Source organism: Schistocerca cancellata, chromosome 8 (genome assembly GCF_023864275.1).
Source record: "Schistocerca cancellata isolate TAMUIC-IGC-003103 chromosome 8, iqSchCanc2.1, whole genome shotgun sequence".
Classification (NCBI taxonomy): Eukaryota; Metazoa; Arthropoda; class Insecta; order Orthoptera; family Acrididae; genus Schistocerca; species Schistocerca cancellata.
The window spans coordinates 34,995,091-35,011,850 of NC_064633.1; the positions used below are offsets into that span (position 1 = coordinate 34,995,091).

Below are 16,760 nucleotides of genomic sequence, written 5' to 3' on the forward strand. Positions count from 1 at the left end.
ATATCATTTGAACGTTTTGTGCTAAATACGCATCTGATCTATGTCACTGACATTTGCTTCACACTAATTTGTGTTTTTTTCCCGTACAAATGTTTGCACTTAGTAATTTCCACAAAAAAACCTTACTAACATAACTATATATTATGTATCTTATTTTAGTAAACTTTTATCAAGCCGTACTGCAATTTCCAAAAACATGGAACGTAAACCCAACGTGGATACTGCCATGGACTGGCAACGTATTTGTAGGAAAAATGCTATTAGGCTACTATGTTGCTGCAGTTTTCATTACAGATACTGGTTTGATGCAACTTTCGTACTGGTCTGTCCTGTGCGAGTCTTTTCATAACTGTAGAACCCTTGCAGCTCACATCTTCTTCATAGTGAATCCCCCAAACTTTCCTCCATTACCGTAATGAAAATCCCTCGATGCCTCAGGATGTGTCGTACCAACTGATCGCATCTGTTAGTCCAGATGCTCACAAATTTCTTTTCTCTCTGATTTGATTCCGCACCGCTTCAGTAGTTACCTGGCCTACCCCTCTAAGCTTCACCTTCTTCTGCAGCACCACATATCAGGAGCTATCAGTTCTCCGCTTGTCTGTACTGCTTATCCTCCACACTTCACTTCCATATGTGGCTAGACTCCAGACAAATACGATCACGAAGAAGTTCTTAACACTTTAATTCATATTCGATGTTAACATATTGCTCTTCTCGAAGAAAGCCTTGCTGTTGTAAGCCTGTATTTCGTAACTTCTTCATTCCTGCAATTGGCAAGTGTTTGTTGCCCATGTTGCCAAACACTACCACTACATTTAGCGCCTCATTTCCTAATCAAATTCGCCAAATATCACCGAACTTAATTCTAACTGCATCACTCTTATTTAAAAGGCACAAGCAGCGAGTGGTTAAAAAAAGGAGTTACAATCTTTCCAAACCGAGTTCGCATCCTGCGCTGCCAACAAAACACACGCACTCAGTCCTTATCAGTTTCAAGAAAGCCGAAGCCTGTAATGGATATTACTTCGTACTTTTTCTTTCTTTTAACTCCTTTTCAAAATCTCCTCGTAGCTTCCTGCACTGCCAGCTCAGTGTCCAGATTCAATAACATTTCGGATAGGCTACAATCTCGTCTCGCTCTCTTATTAACAAGAACCCCCCACGCTTTTCACGTCCTTCGATTTTTATAATAGCAGCCTACTTTGGGCTTAAGTTTAGATAATCTTTCTTTGTTTTTGGTCGGTGATGAATAAAGAATTTAAAAAGTATGCTCCAGGTAACTTTGTCAAATGCTTTTATGTAAATGTACTGTAGAAAATAAAATAAACACTGCATGCCAAAAAAGTGGAAAAGTAGATGATCGGGCCAGATGTCAATGTAACTTTGTGCATGTACACAGCATCAGCGGGTATGTAAATCATTATATCCTTTCTTTCAGGAGTGCTAGTTCTGCAAGGTTCGCAGGAGAGCTTCTGTAAAGCTTGGAAGGTAGGAGGCGAGATACTGGCAGAAGTGAAGCTGTGAGATCGGGCGTGAGTCGTGCTTCGGTAGCTCAGATGGTAGAGTACTTGCCCGCGAAAGGCAAAGGTCCCGAGTTCGAGTCTCGGTCGGGCACACAGTTTTAATCTGCCAGAAAGTTTTAAATAATTATAGTTGCAATTCTCTGTGACAGGTAGGACGACCACCACAGCGCATTAGCGTTGTCCGGGTTTGGTGTTGTTACCAGGCCTGGAAGGGAAGATAAGGGCAGAGAACAGTTTCAGATTTTGAGGCATCGCTGTGAAGGTCAAGGAGATACAGCATACCCATATGAGACAGCATTACCAGCAGGTGGCAGAATTTAAAACTGTTCTCATTGTGGCTCTCCATTTGCCCAGCCTGTCGAATCGTACAGTATCCAGGTTTGTGGGGCACCTGAATGTGACAGTGCTCGAGTTGGACTGCATGGGAACTCGAGAGACAGTGTATTTGTCGCCAAGGTTGAAGTCAACCACGTCTGACCACCACAAGGGGGGATCGTCTCGTTGTGCACCAACATCGTCGTAACCTCTTCACATCTGTTGTTGCCATCCTAAAACAAGTAAACATTGCTTCTCGTCTCGCACCATTAGTCGTAGACTAGCAGCAGCTACGCCAGGGAATTGCCATTTCATGCGTATGCTGTTAGACACCTTAACACAAACGGGTGTTTTTTGAATGGTGCCGTGATTGGGAATCACGGACTGCTGATAAATGGCATCGCAGAGTCGCGCTTCTGAGCCACGTGGGATGACCTTCATTGGTGAATATAGCGACGATCTGCCGAGAAGTCACACTGCGCCAGATTTATCGACAGGCACAGCTGTGTCAAGCCTGTCATCAGGATGTTGGGAACCATCGGGTATGACGTCAGGTCACGGCTAGTAATGACTGAGGGAATTCTGACAGAACAATGGTATGTTATGGACGCCCTGTGTTCTCATGTTACCTCATATGCGACGGTATCGTGGCGTTATTTTTGAACATGACAGTGCTCATCCTGGCATGTGTCTCTAAGAACAGTCTGCGTAATGCTGAGATACTCCTGCAGCTACCTTGGTTCCCAGATCTGTTCTGCAGAGAACGTGTGTGGAAACAATTGAGATACTCCTGTGACTACGACGATTCCCAGATCTCTCCCTGACAGAAAATGTGTGGAACTCGTTGACACTCCTATGGCTGCCATGATGCCCAGATCTGCCCCCAATAGAACATGAGTTCGAGTTGTTGAGTTCCCAGATCTGTCCTCAATATAACGTGTGGCTACGACGATTCTCAGATTTGTAGGGGACCAGTTGAGATACTCCCATGACTACCATAGTTCTCAGATCTGTCCCTGATACAACATGTGTGGGAACAGTCGAGATACTCCAATGGCTACCATGATTCCCAGATCAGTCCCAGACAGGACATGTGTGGGATCAGCTGAGATACTCCAGCAGCTACAATAATTCTCAGACCTGTCCCCAACAGAATGTGTATAGGACCAGTTGAAATACTCCAGTGGCTGTTGTGAGTCTCAGATCTGTTCCTGACAGAACATGTGTGGAACCAGTGGAGATACTCCTGTGGCTACCATCATTCTCAGTTTTGTGGGGGACCAAAGGGACCATTTGAGATTCTCCCATGACTACCATGATTCTCTCCTCTCCCTAACAGAACATGTGTGGGACCAGTTAAGATACTCCCATGGCCACCATGATTCCCAGATCTGTCCCAGATAGAACATGTGAGGGGCCAGTTGAGATACTCCTGTGACTACCATGATTCTCAGATTTTTGGGGGACCAGTTGAGATACTCCCATGACTACCATCATTCTCAGATCTGTTCCCAACAGAACATGTATGGGATCAGATGAGACACTCCCATGGCCACCACCAGTTGAGATACTTCCATAACCACCATGATCTACAGATCTGTCCCAGACAGGACATGTGTGTGACCAGTTGAGATACTCCCATAACCACCATGATCTACAGATCTGTCCCAAACAGGACATGTGTGTGACCAGTTAAGATACTCCCATGGCCACCATGATTCCCAGATCTGTCCCAGACAGGACATGTGTGGGACCAGTTGATTTACTCCAATGGCTACCATGATTCTTACACCTGTCCCCAACAGAACGTGTATTGGACCAGTCGAGATACTCTCATGGCAACCATGACTCCCAGATCTGTACCAGACAGAACATTTACGGGACCAAATCGGATGTCAACGGCATCACAGTGCCAGTATCCAGGATGTTAGGGACCAGCTACAACAGTTGTGAGCCACATTGCCTGAGGAGAGGATACGATGGCTTTAGGGCACCTTTCCCAACCAGATCAGAGCACGCATTCAGGCCAGAGAGGTGTAACGTCATACTGATACGTGGGCTCAGATGTCAGCTTCTTTTGAAGTTTATTCGATAAAAAATAACATTACACGCCTTCTGAACTTGCGGCATTCCATTTCGTTTCCTCCTTTTTCTGGGTGCTTCACTTTTTTGTCTGGCAGTGTGTTTAAAAATGTTGCTCGCATAATTCAAACTTCTTTTCTTGTAGAAGTGTTCCTAGAATTTCCGGCTAGTGTCGAATAAGCTGAAGTATATTCTAATCACGTATCTGTATGAAAAATTAATTGTTCGAAGTGCTGCTTTCCGATATGTTATTTAGGTAAAATAACACATCTAATGAACAACTGCAGACATTTAGGAGCAAATATTTTCTTCTGTTATTATGTCTGAAGGACGTTATTGTGAGTGTATTGTCGCTTAGAGAGCGCCCTGATCGCAAAGCTCAGCTAGTGTATCACATAGTACGTAAAAAAGAAACAAATTTATGTGAAAATATTACATAGAAACACGATATTTGTGTAATTCATAACTTACTGCTGCAGAGATAGTAAGAACCACGTAATGATCATCATCATCATCATCATCATGGGGACAAAGTATGACACACGAATTTATCACTGTTGCGTTTAGGAGTATCAGCCCATTGCCAGAATCATTTTCCTTCGAGAAATACTTTTGACGTTTGCTGTACCTCTCTCGCGACAGTGCCAGTTTGCTTCCTAATTGAACATCAAGTCTGTATCAAGTTTGTTTCTCTTTCGTTCGCCTCGAGAACCCTGACTTCACCAATCGTTCGATAGTTTTATTCCTTACAGTATCGGAGTTCATCAATTGCAATCGATTTTAATTTCTTTATTTTTACAGCTCTTTGTGCAGTGACACGTGTTACAAGTACAGGGTTATTACAAATGATTGAAGCGATTTCACAGCTCTACAATAACTTTATTATTTGAGATATTTTCAAAATGCTTTGCACACACATACAAAAACTCAAAAAGGTTTTTTTAGGCATTCACAAATGTTCTATATGTGCCCCTTTAGTGATTCGGCAGACATCAAGCCGATAATCAAGTTCCTGCCACACTCGGCAATGAGTTCGAAAGCATCGTTGATGCGAGCTCGCAGTTCTGGCACGTTTCTTGGTAGAGGAGGTTTAAACACTGAATCTTTCACATAACCCCACAGAAAGAAATCGCATGGGGTTAAGTCGGGAGAGCGTGGAGGCCATGACATGAATTGCTGATCATGATCTCCACCACGACCGATCCATCGGTTTTCCAGTCTCCTGTTTAAGAAATGCCGAACATCATGATGGAAGTGCGGTGGAACATCATCCTGTTGAAAGATGAAGTCGGGGCTGTCGGTCTCCAGTTGTGGCATGAGCCAATTTTCCGCGGGCTACGCGTGAAACTTGTCCGCACGCGTTCAACCGTTTCTTCGCTCACTGCAGGCCGACCCGTTGATTTCCCCTTACAGAGGCATCCAGAAGCTTTAAACTGCGCATACCATCGCCGAATGGAGTTAGCAGTTGGTGGATCTTTGTTGAACTTCGTCCTGAAGTGTCGTTGCACTGTTATGACTGACTGATGTGAGTGCATTTCAAGCACGACATACGCTTTCTCTGCTCCTGTCGCCATTTTGTCTCACTGCGCTCTCGAACGCTCTGGCGGCAGAAATCTGAAGTGCGGCTTCAGCCGAACAAAACTTTATGAGTTTTTCTACGTATCTGTAGTGTGTCGTGACCATATGTCAATGAATGGAGCTACAGTGAATTTATGAAATCGCTTCAATAATTTGTAATAGCCCTATATTATTACTTCCTCCTATATATAACGAAATTCCCTGCAGCCTTTAGCAGTTTGTATACTTTTTCAGTTTGCGAAAATATTTTTGTGGCTTCAGATCTCGCTTTCAGTATGTGCTGCACATTACTGGTCCCGTTGACTTGAGCACTTACCCCAGCTGATCAACGATACACTAACATTGTTACCGCGACATGATTAAAGGCAATGCCTTTCATCTTCTAGTGTTTCTTCGATAGCTGTCAAAATGTTTTATTGCTGTTATTACTGATAACAGTCCTCTTTACATGTGTTTCAGGTTAAGCTCCGTTGCCTAAATACAATGCAATTATTTTCCCCAGAAATATCCAGCTCAAAATATTTATTAGCTTTTAGGACTGCGTTTATTCTAAGCCACCGCAACGCATAAGTAATTTTTGGCGGAAATTGTTGTTAGTTCTCGGCACAGGTCACCGCCATCTTCTCCATCAGGCTTCGAGAATATCGCAGGCACTGTACCTCACCCTGGGAAACTACTTGAGATAAGTTGCAAATTTTCACAGGAAAACTTAATGAAACGAGTTCTCCCAAACTTCTGGCTGAAGAGAACTCATCACAGTAATCGGCATCAGGAATGGGAGCCATCTCTGAGCTGCCCCGCCCAACTTCTTTCATCACTGCGAACAACTTTCTTGTTGTTCTCTCATTTGACACTCACCTGATCGATCCCTGCAGGTGCAGCCATGTCTTTCAGTTACAGACGGAAGCACCTCTGCTTTTAAGCCACGTTTGGGACAAATTCTTTTGCGTTTATTGTATCGTAGCACAAAAAGTTTTACTGTCCGTAATTACCACACTCGATAACGGATGACCCTTACTGTTCCTCGTTTAAATTGACGTGACTTAAAAAGTGGCGGACTACAATGAGATGAAACATTTTAATCAATTTTCTTTTTGTGTATAAGACCTGCCAGATACTGCAGTTGACCCCGCACTCTTTTTCGTAACAAAGGCCTGCCAGATACTGCAGTTGACGCCGCACTCTTTTTCGTAACAACCCTCTCTGTTTGTAGACCAATTTATACTCGAATATTGTAACACATATCATATAACAGAGCAACATACGCGCTGTTGTTCTTAAGCCATTCCTCGAAAGGTGTGAATGCGCTGCTAGTTGCCATTTATTAAAGTTAATTATGATAAACTACTCACAGTTAAAGATGCTGCACATCAACACTATAGGCCGCGCGCATGCGTGTGAGCATTCCACATGATTTTGACTTGTGACGCCAAGAAATGCTGCAATGCGAATTATGCTTCTAATCACATTTTTCTCTGGTGAATTTTCTGCAAGCAATTATACTATCATACAACACAATTTGTTCCGTAATTTTCTAGACGGTATTATCCTACACTTTATTTTCCATATTCTTTACGTTCAGTATTACGTAATTTTTGTTCAGTATGTTTTTACGCCTACATCGTAGTTAAAGTCCATATGTTTTGATAATGGTGGCCCTACTACCATTGTCTACATAAATCCATTACTTCTGAGAATCACTAAACGAAGTTATGTTGCTTATACTTCGAAAAGTAAAATGAAATAATTATATTTAGTTCCCTTTTTAAGATTTTTTTTACATTATAACTCTTATGGTTCATGTTATATAATCATCCACAGGAAATTCCATATTAGAGCCATAATAATTCAATTGTTCCACAAAATGTGTTGTGGATTGTTACATTTCCTCGTTTGGCATGACACAATTTTCTCAGATCTTTCTTAACTACAAGTGACTGCCCGCGCCACAGGGTTTTGAACAAAGCGGCAAGGCTGTAGACATGTACGCGCAAACCAAGCTACAGCATATTACACGCGCTAGTATCAAACGTCTTCTACCGACTGATAAGGAACTTTTGTAGTATAAATCAGGTAAAGACAAAGACAATAAAACATTAGTCGTAGCTAGCTGTCTTAGTTTCAGCAGGAACTTACATTTCCATCGTGTCACCCTCTCAGTGCAGTTCTTGACAATAGGACAGTTCACCCAATCCAGTGATTAAAACTTCTGTAAATTTCACGGTAGACGTTACAGAACAAAAGGTGACATATGGGAATCTCTTTGTAAGGCTTCCAGATCATGTAGGGTCTGTTTATAATGACAATGTGCAATGTGCACCAATATGCAATGACGCTATGATAACCATCGTCCCGACTTCATAGTTACGAGGAATGGCCAGAACGCTTAAGCCTTTTCGTCTGCCATTCGGGTTACTCAACCAGTGATCAAAAACTCTCCCTGAGTAGGAATGCTACAACGACTCGGGCATGCCTCTCGGCCCACAGTCTGGATATAGAGGTAATGGATTCAGGACCCAGTGTGGGCGTTTTTGCTGTGAGTCATCAACGACCTTCAGTTCATGACTTCATCAAAGAAGACGAACGATCAAGATAGTTGATAGCGAAAAATATAAAAATTAAAGATCGACATAAAATTTTTGAAGAATTCTAGATTGTAGAACTACCCAAGTTGTGCTTTACAACACATCCCCTCTCCCCTCCCAATCGAGCAGAACTTACAACTCTACAGACCATTGAAATGAAATAGCCGATCACAATTCGTTCATCTTGGTGCTCAAAAGCATCTGAACACACCGAATTCTTTCTGTCATCTTCAAAAGCATTTATCCACAAAATTAAACAAAACATCACTTGCATACCGCGTGTGCAATTTTTTTGTACCATACATGGTATAAGCCACAATGGAGCCTCAAATTAATTATTTTACATATCTCGTCTCAGTTGTTCTACGACGCTTATCTTGAGTCACAAGGCAGGGGAACGGGCATCTGCTAGAGTAAACTCGCTGACCGAGCATTCTGCTTGTGCCGACAAGTCTTGTGCTGCTGCCATCCAACGCATTTGGCTCTCAGCTCGATATAATATGACATGCGTGCCGCATTCCAAAACGCACATGGGCAAAACTGCTGATCTAACTTACAGCTTACTTGTTGATGAGTATTGCAAAGTGAACACTGTTATTTCCAAGTGTGAATTTCTCAAAAAATCTTCTCTACAGCCGATATCAAAGTCAACTAAAGATTACAGTGACTGCATACCAGAGAATTTAGCTTACAGTACAATACGTTTGCCATCTGTTAATGCCAGACATTACAGTACATTATTAATAGACATTTGTATAGGTAAGGAACGAGGGATGTCACGGCCATCAAAACTCATAGTTAAAACATCACTATTGACTTTCAAGTTCTCCTAGTTACTTCCATGTCTAAATTATCTGTGGTGCTGTTATGTAACAGTACAAAAGTTATGTAGCCATCAATGCAGTAATATTCAATGGCGATTATTGATTTTTTTATTATAGTTTCTCTCAGACAAACGTGTTAGACACAAAATGTCACGTTTTCTGACACTTCAACGCAACAAACTGTACCAAAAACAACGCGTTTTGACGACACCAGTAATACGTAATATCACTTAAACCATATATATTTCGTAATATGCAAAGGGAATATGCGAGGAAGTATAGGACACTGGAATGTGAGGAAGGATAGGACACTGGAATGTGATGATGCTGTTTCCTCCATCCTAGATTGAGGGAGCGGGCGATTCCCCACTTTGTCTTAACCACGACACACAAGATGCAACTATCTGGTGTTTCACAAAGTTACATTGAACCTCTCCAGAGTGCTTTTTGAATCACTGGCGACGTAGTGTGCAGACATGCCGAGGGAGGGGAAGAGGTGTTTATCTTCTACAAAGTGCATTAACAATAGAGATATGAGTTACCAGTAACACTAAAGCAAGAAACGCATAGTGACAGAATCTGTGTAAATCTCTGCACACTGTACGACGCTGTCAGAGGAGAAATTGATTCTTGAACAGCAGCTGTAGCGATTTTCAGGGAAATGCAACTTCCTACACCATGAATGCTGCTCGTAATTCAGTCTATAGTCAGACTATATCCATCCCCAGCATTCTCTGTTCATTTTTCTTACGTGATTAGACGAAATAACTTCACAGAGCTCGTGTTTGGAGCTGTGTTTGCAGTTCTTCAGTCAGCTATTAGGTAAAAAAGTCCAACACTTGGATATATCAACTACCACTCTAAAGAGCCTTTTCAAAGTGTAACATGCTGTCAATATGTATTCGACAATGTCGTTTTCATTGTTCCCATTATCACTGACTGGAATCCTTTTCACAGCCTGATGGGCATCAAATGCACTATCCCAGACTCAGCTTTCTCAATATCTAAAGAGGCCCAGAGGCTTAAACTGTCTCCCTCTGCAGCAGAAGTAGGTCGCCTAGGTGTTATGTAGCTTCAGATATGTTTAAATAAGTCAATCAATGCATTACGTCAGATTACAGTTCTCGACTTCAACATGATCAATCCCATTCCATCAGACATAGTCACACCAACCCTGGAAGACACACTGTAGATACGAGGTACGGCTCCACTCAATGCAGTCCACAATAAAAGTTCCAGCAATTCCTAAATGGAAAGGGTTTAGTAACACAGTTAATGGTGGAAAAATTGCAGTTAATTTCTGGTCCTTCAGTAATTCACCACCACCTGACGACAACAACAACAAAATTAGGTGGCTGTACAATGTGCTATCAACAATTGTCAGCAGCAAGAGGCCACATTTACCAATTCAGTCACTTTCCCACCAACACTACATAGGTCACTGACAACATCACACTTACAAATTATACCTTTCTCAGCCTTTGTTTATATGCATATTATTTACATACAAGTTCTTTAATACCGGAAATTATGTAGTCATTTAATAAACTGAAAATAATTCCACTCTATAAACACGAACTCAAAGAATTTATTCTATCTACTCACATAAATAAACCCTACAAGCATTTCAGGCAAGGTATAGTCTGGCAGCAAAATAAAAAGAGAACAGCACTCGTGGTGATGGAAGTTTGGAAGTTGCATTTCCTAGAAGAAAGATGAGCTACAGTACAGGATGACTAAGAATCAATGTCCCTTCTAGCAGAGTAGAACAATTTGCAGGTATAGTCTGGCAGCAAAATAAAAAGAGAACAGCACTCGTGGTGATGGAAGTTTGGAAGTTGCATTTCCTAGAAGAAAGATGAGCTACAGTACAGGATGACTAAGAATCAATGTCCCTTCTAGCAGAGTAGAACAATTTGCAGAAATTTACGTAGGTTTGGTTCCTATGTGGTTATTGCGTTAGTATTATTAGTAACTCATATCTGTATTCCATGTAGTATTAGTGCATCTGAGGAAAATAAACATACCCTGCGAATGTCAGCAAATTGCGTCGCCACTGATTCATTAGGTGGACTGCAGAGGATTGTTATAATCTCGTGAGACAGTCTGTAGTGCTGCTTGTGACATAGTGGGTTAGGTAGCGCGAGAAATCGTCTTCTCCCCCTGTAGTTTGCAGATCTATGAAGGAGGAAGGTACTCGACCACAGTCTGGCGACCTATCTTCCCTCGCGCTTTTACCCTCCACGCCAGACCCTTCTACCCTGTTACACTCACAGAACACAATTTATCCCCACTTGGACATGGTACACACTTTTAATATGTGTCCTTAACCCACTACATTTGAGAATAAACTTTAATTTTATACCATTTACACACTATTTTTAATAAGTTGCGATTTTTCCACACCCTGCAGTCCTAGAGAAAAAATGAATAGGACCTTTCTTTTGCAGGAAATTTAATATAGTTTAATTTTGTATTGGGAAACATTTGCGCTAGAAACTGTGGTTTTTGAGCGAGTCAAGAAAAACACAAAAAGTTATTTTTAAACGCTCCGCCATCCCATCCCACCTTCAGGCCATACTGGTATGTTGTACGTGACACTCCCTCCTACCACAATACAAAAATTTGCAGCTACACGACATTTTCTCTAATTTTCCTTCGTTGACTGGACTATAGTGGGTAATGTGTAAACCAGTAATAGGTAAATATGCAAACAGCAAATGGAAAATGGCAAACAGTAAACCTGACAGCCATTACCTGAGAAATGTTGCCTGTTATCCACTAACTCTCAGTTATTACCCATTGACCTGTTACCCAATTACCTGTTTATCCATTACCCATTTAACCATACCTGTTTTTGTTTTCGAAGTGTTATGTAGTTTCCACTGTGTTACAGGAGACGGTAACAAACTTTTTGAATTGCAAAATGAAGTTCATACGCAAGCCTGAGGTCACCATAATGTCTGGCTGACTTTGATAGCTTTAGAGGCGAGTTTTTGACAAATATGGAAGTGAGAATAACATTGTCTACTTTGCCAATTCTCACCAATACCTTAAACTGTAAGTCGGATCACGACTAGCAATCATGTGCGGATGCAATGTTATAGAACCAGTTTCTATGTGTTTTAATTAATTTTGTGTACACTACAAACACATAATTAAGCTCATTGAACGACCTATAAATTATTCCAGCAAACTCTGTGTATTTTAATAGGTAACACAAACAATTTAGATGTGGCAATACAGAATTTGGCTGGCTCTGAGCACTATGGGACTTAACATCTCAGGTCATCAGTCCGCTAGAACTTAGAACTACTTAAACCTAACTAACCTAAGGACATCACACACATCCATCCCCCAGGCAGGATTTGAACCTGCGACCATAGCGGTCACGCGGTTCCAGACTGAAGTGCCTAGAACCGCACGGCCACACCGGCCGGCAATACAGAATTTAATTTGAGGGACCATTGTCCCTGTAAGATGTGGTGCAACAATCGAACTTTGGTCATCAACAAGTGCTGCTTAACCTTAAAGTATTTTCAGTAGTGTCAGTGTGAAGCGCTTGTTTTTTAAAATCTTATACAAGAATTAAATTAGGATAATAGTGCCACATGTGTTTTGTGCTCAAAGTCTTGCATATTTTAAGCAATAATATTATTTTGCTGCAAGTTTTGAATATTTTTTTGCTATCAGGGATGTGCAATTATGTTTTCATATTATGATATGCAATCTACATGTGTTATTCAATAAACGATAAATAATTTCATTTTGGTGGCAAAGATTTCATTTTTGAGATGTCAACATTCCGTCTCAGTCTTGTTGTGCCACAATCTATGGTTATGTTTCACATGAATCATCACTAGCATCTTCAGTTGTTTGTGACGAATCTAAACATTTCGTATTTTGTGTATTACGATGTACCCCTTGAAAAATATGAGAATATGTTGTTTCAGTGATATAACACATAACTAGCGTCATAAGAATATGTAATTTTTAGGATAGTTTGTTGTGCCAAAGTGTCAGAAAATGTGATGCATTGGATAACCTTGGCTACTGTAGACATATTAGAGATTAATGTAATAAAAAATTAATAATTGCTGTTAACTATTACTTAATTGTCTACTACATGAGTTTTGTACTCTTCTAGAACAAATTAGATGCGGAAGTATCATTGGGGCAATTCATTTGAGAACCTAAAGTAGTGTATTTATGTGTCACATATGAATTGCACTCTTCCAGTAGAACAATTTAGATATAGTAATCACGTTGACATAGCCATTGTGTCTTTGCTAACATATTTTTGATAAATAATACATCGTTTTTGTACTACCAGTAACATGCCTTCATTTCGATGTAGGAGGAACTGTTAAATGTCTGCTTAGCATGCTACATGTGTTTTCTGCTGTTATATAAAAAAATAATACAGATAGTTTAGACATAGAAATAGTATGGGGCACTTAATTTTAGAGTACACAGTCATGTTGTAGGCATAAATTTTGACTGAAAGAATAACCCTCGTTTTTTACTTATATGAATCAATGTTACTACAGTAATATGATGTTTGGCATTATCATCGATAGCTAACTTTTTTCGTGCAAGATAAAATATTGCGCTAACATGCAGTCGTTACAATGCCTTAGTGACTTTGAAAACAACGAAACGCTCGTTTCATACCTGCTCATATGTGTAGTACTACTGTTCAGTATACTACTCCACAGAGTGTCGTGAAGTTCCCATTGGGCAGTTGTATTGAAGTACAAGACGAGTTTAATGTCCTAGCATGGGGACACTATAATGTTTAGCTGACGTTGAGATTGGTTGGAGAAATGCGTTTTTTACGAATTTAGCCATAGGAATAACTTTCATTAATTTCGTAATTCTCATCAACAAGTGCACTTTATGTTCAATCAGTAGTAATGCCCATGTGTGTTTTGCAATGCAGCATGCATGTCATATTATGCAAATCTGAGAGTCAAATGCATTGGATGTCAGCAGAGACTTGATGGGACAAGTAAAATGCTCAGTCAATAAATCCACTCTTGCCAATACCTGCCTCCCTGCCTTGTGGCACCTGACAAGCATCATAGAACAATATACATGAAGAAAATAATTACTTTGCGGCACCATTGTGCATTACACTGTCTGCAGTCTTAAAACCAAACTTTGCACATAAGACATGCAAATACTGCTTCACATAATTTTTTTGGATAACTGCTTTCGAACATGGCGCAAAAACTTCTGGGCTTTCGGATACCTTTAAGCACAGCCAAGATGACTACATTGTGATTGACTGCGTCATTTTAATGATTTGTGAAGCACTGTTAGATTTGGAAATTTTGCAAGTGTACCCTTTCCATAATATTATGTATAAAATTGTGATATAAAGAAAATTTTTAAAATTTGGATCCTTTTGTACATCAATATCCCAGCTTTGTGACTGGCTGTTTCATTTTCGTTATCAGTAAAGCACTAGGCTCTGTTCAGAGGAGAGGGAAGGGGAGGGGAGGGGAGATGAGATGTTACTAATCATAATCGTGCTAATTACTCAACTTGTATTTTAAAATATTTTCTGTCATTAATTTTTAAATGCCCCTCCACAGTCTTTTATGTTTAAATTTACCACCAGAAACCATCTTTAATATCCTGCCATTCATCATCTTTAATTTTTAACTTTCCCACCGTCTGCCTTCTTTACATTTCAAATTTCTGCCCTCTGCCAACTTGATAAGTTTGCACATTCATGATCACAGATAATATCATGCAGTCAAGGTCATTGAACACATCATAAAAAAATCCACTCACTAGGCCCTGAAGCCAGTATCTGTAGACCTGCACCCAGGGCTGAGGGTGTGCAAGGGTCATCATAGCTTTCCTAAGTCCCTGATTTCACATGTACCACATGGACAAGGAATTGGAAACCATCCTCATACAAAATCCTTGCCACATACAACAGATATATCTCACAGATAACACTCTTCACAAACAAGAAAATAGCCGGTATAACCACTTGCTACTTTCGTGCCATTTTTTACTAATTTCAGAATTAACATTTATTATTTTTTATTCATATAATTATGGGTGCATTTATTTCAAATGTTTGCTCTAAAATCTTGTTAAAATCATGGTGCCTCTGCAAAAGTGTGCATCAATAGAATTTTAAAAGTATGTAAAATCAGTTTTTTACTGTATACAAGATAGAATGACATTTGCATAAAATTTGGTTTTTTTTCAGAGGTTTTACTAACACTGATATTTTCCTGTGCATGATTCCCATACTCTTCTTGTATTGTTTTCCTCTTAAAATCAGTCTCATTATCAGATTTTTTGCTTTAACTTATATGTAGGCCTATACCCTACAAAATAATCTTAAATTATTTTGCAGATTATTTCTATTGTTATATTTCTATGTTGATGTTTTTACATTTGTGTCAAGTTAACGTCAGTATGTTTCAATAAACCAAAGTCAAATTTAGAAAAAACTATTAAAATTGTTTAAAATTACCAACATCTCCATCAAGTATCTCAAGAAAATGTGTTGTTATATAAGTAAAAACAAAATATATCAGAAATGTACATAAAACAGGCAGGATTTCAGAAACAAAGGTCATGTGTAGACCAAATATTTAATCTCAGTTACGTAATCCAACACTAAACAGAGGTATGTAATACCTTTTGTTGACTTTACAAAAGAATATGATTCTGTTGACAAATTAACCCTACTTCAGCACTCTATGTATTCAGTGTTGATGACAGAATGACAAATTTATTCAAACAACTTATCACAAGTACTAAATCTAAAGTTAAATTTCTCAATGAAATTTCAGAACCATTGAAAATAAGAAAACAGGGAAGGCTTGGATATGGACAGCCACTCTTGCTCTTAAAATATTGGAAAAATCTTCCAGGAATGCAAAAAGGATCTACAAGAATCTGGAATAAATCACAAACTATAATTAGGATAAAAAAAGAAAGGAGTCCACGTCAACTACTTTACTTTCAGAGATAACCTAGTGAACTTGGTCAAAAACATAAATTTATTCAGTCTTCAGAAAAGTCTTCCTGGAAAAACTACAAGCCATACAGGCTGGGAATGTCTACTTCCAAAACAATGTACATGTTCTTGGATGCTCTGAAATCTCTACAAACTGACCTTGAAGTCATCAACAGAACACAATAATTCAAATGTTATGGAGAGATTATTCAAATCGATGGATTAAATAAATCAGCAAGTAACATCAGAGCCAAAAAGTTTAAGACTACATATTAACTCTCCAAAGAGATCTGCAACAACAAAAATCAGTCTCCATAAATGCAAAATTTGGGTATTCCATCACTCAAATAATTATTCTGTGCCACAGGATTCATTACTTTTCTCACAGAAAGAGAGAATGGGGCAAAGTAGATCATTAAACAAATATTCTAGTATTTATAAACAATAGGAACAAAACAGGATCAATGAAACTCAAAAGGGTCCCATATGAAGCTAATGTTTCTGTCCAAGATATCTAAAACAGAGAAATCTTTAACAATGAAATTAATAATTTTGAGGGCTTCCAACAAAAAGAATATCGTAAGTGCAAAAGAATCTTCTCTGATGAACAGCGGTAAAAGCAGAGTGTATAAATAAATGAAAAAAATTTTGAGATAAAGGAACACAACCAGAAATAAGATATTATAAGTCACAGTTATACATGGTTCATGATCAACAGACTTTGACAAAAAATGCTTTTCAATAAATTTATGTGTGAATTACTTATTTTTGTTTAGGTGCATGTGTATGAAGTTCTATCTTTTCCTTTTCATGCCAAATATTTACTATTTATTGCCTGTAATTTCAATGATCTAAAACT

At 39.4% G+C, this 16,760-nt stretch overlaps 1 protein-coding gene across 1 annotated transcript in view; it reads left to right on the plus strand.

Moving 5' to 3' along the window:
* Window positions 1–16,760, plus strand: part of LOC126095008 (sodium- and chloride-dependent glycine transporter 2-like) — a 584,984-nt gene that overhangs the window by 381,366 nt on the left and 186,858 nt on the right. The gene's annotated exons all lie outside the window — the stretch shown is intronic.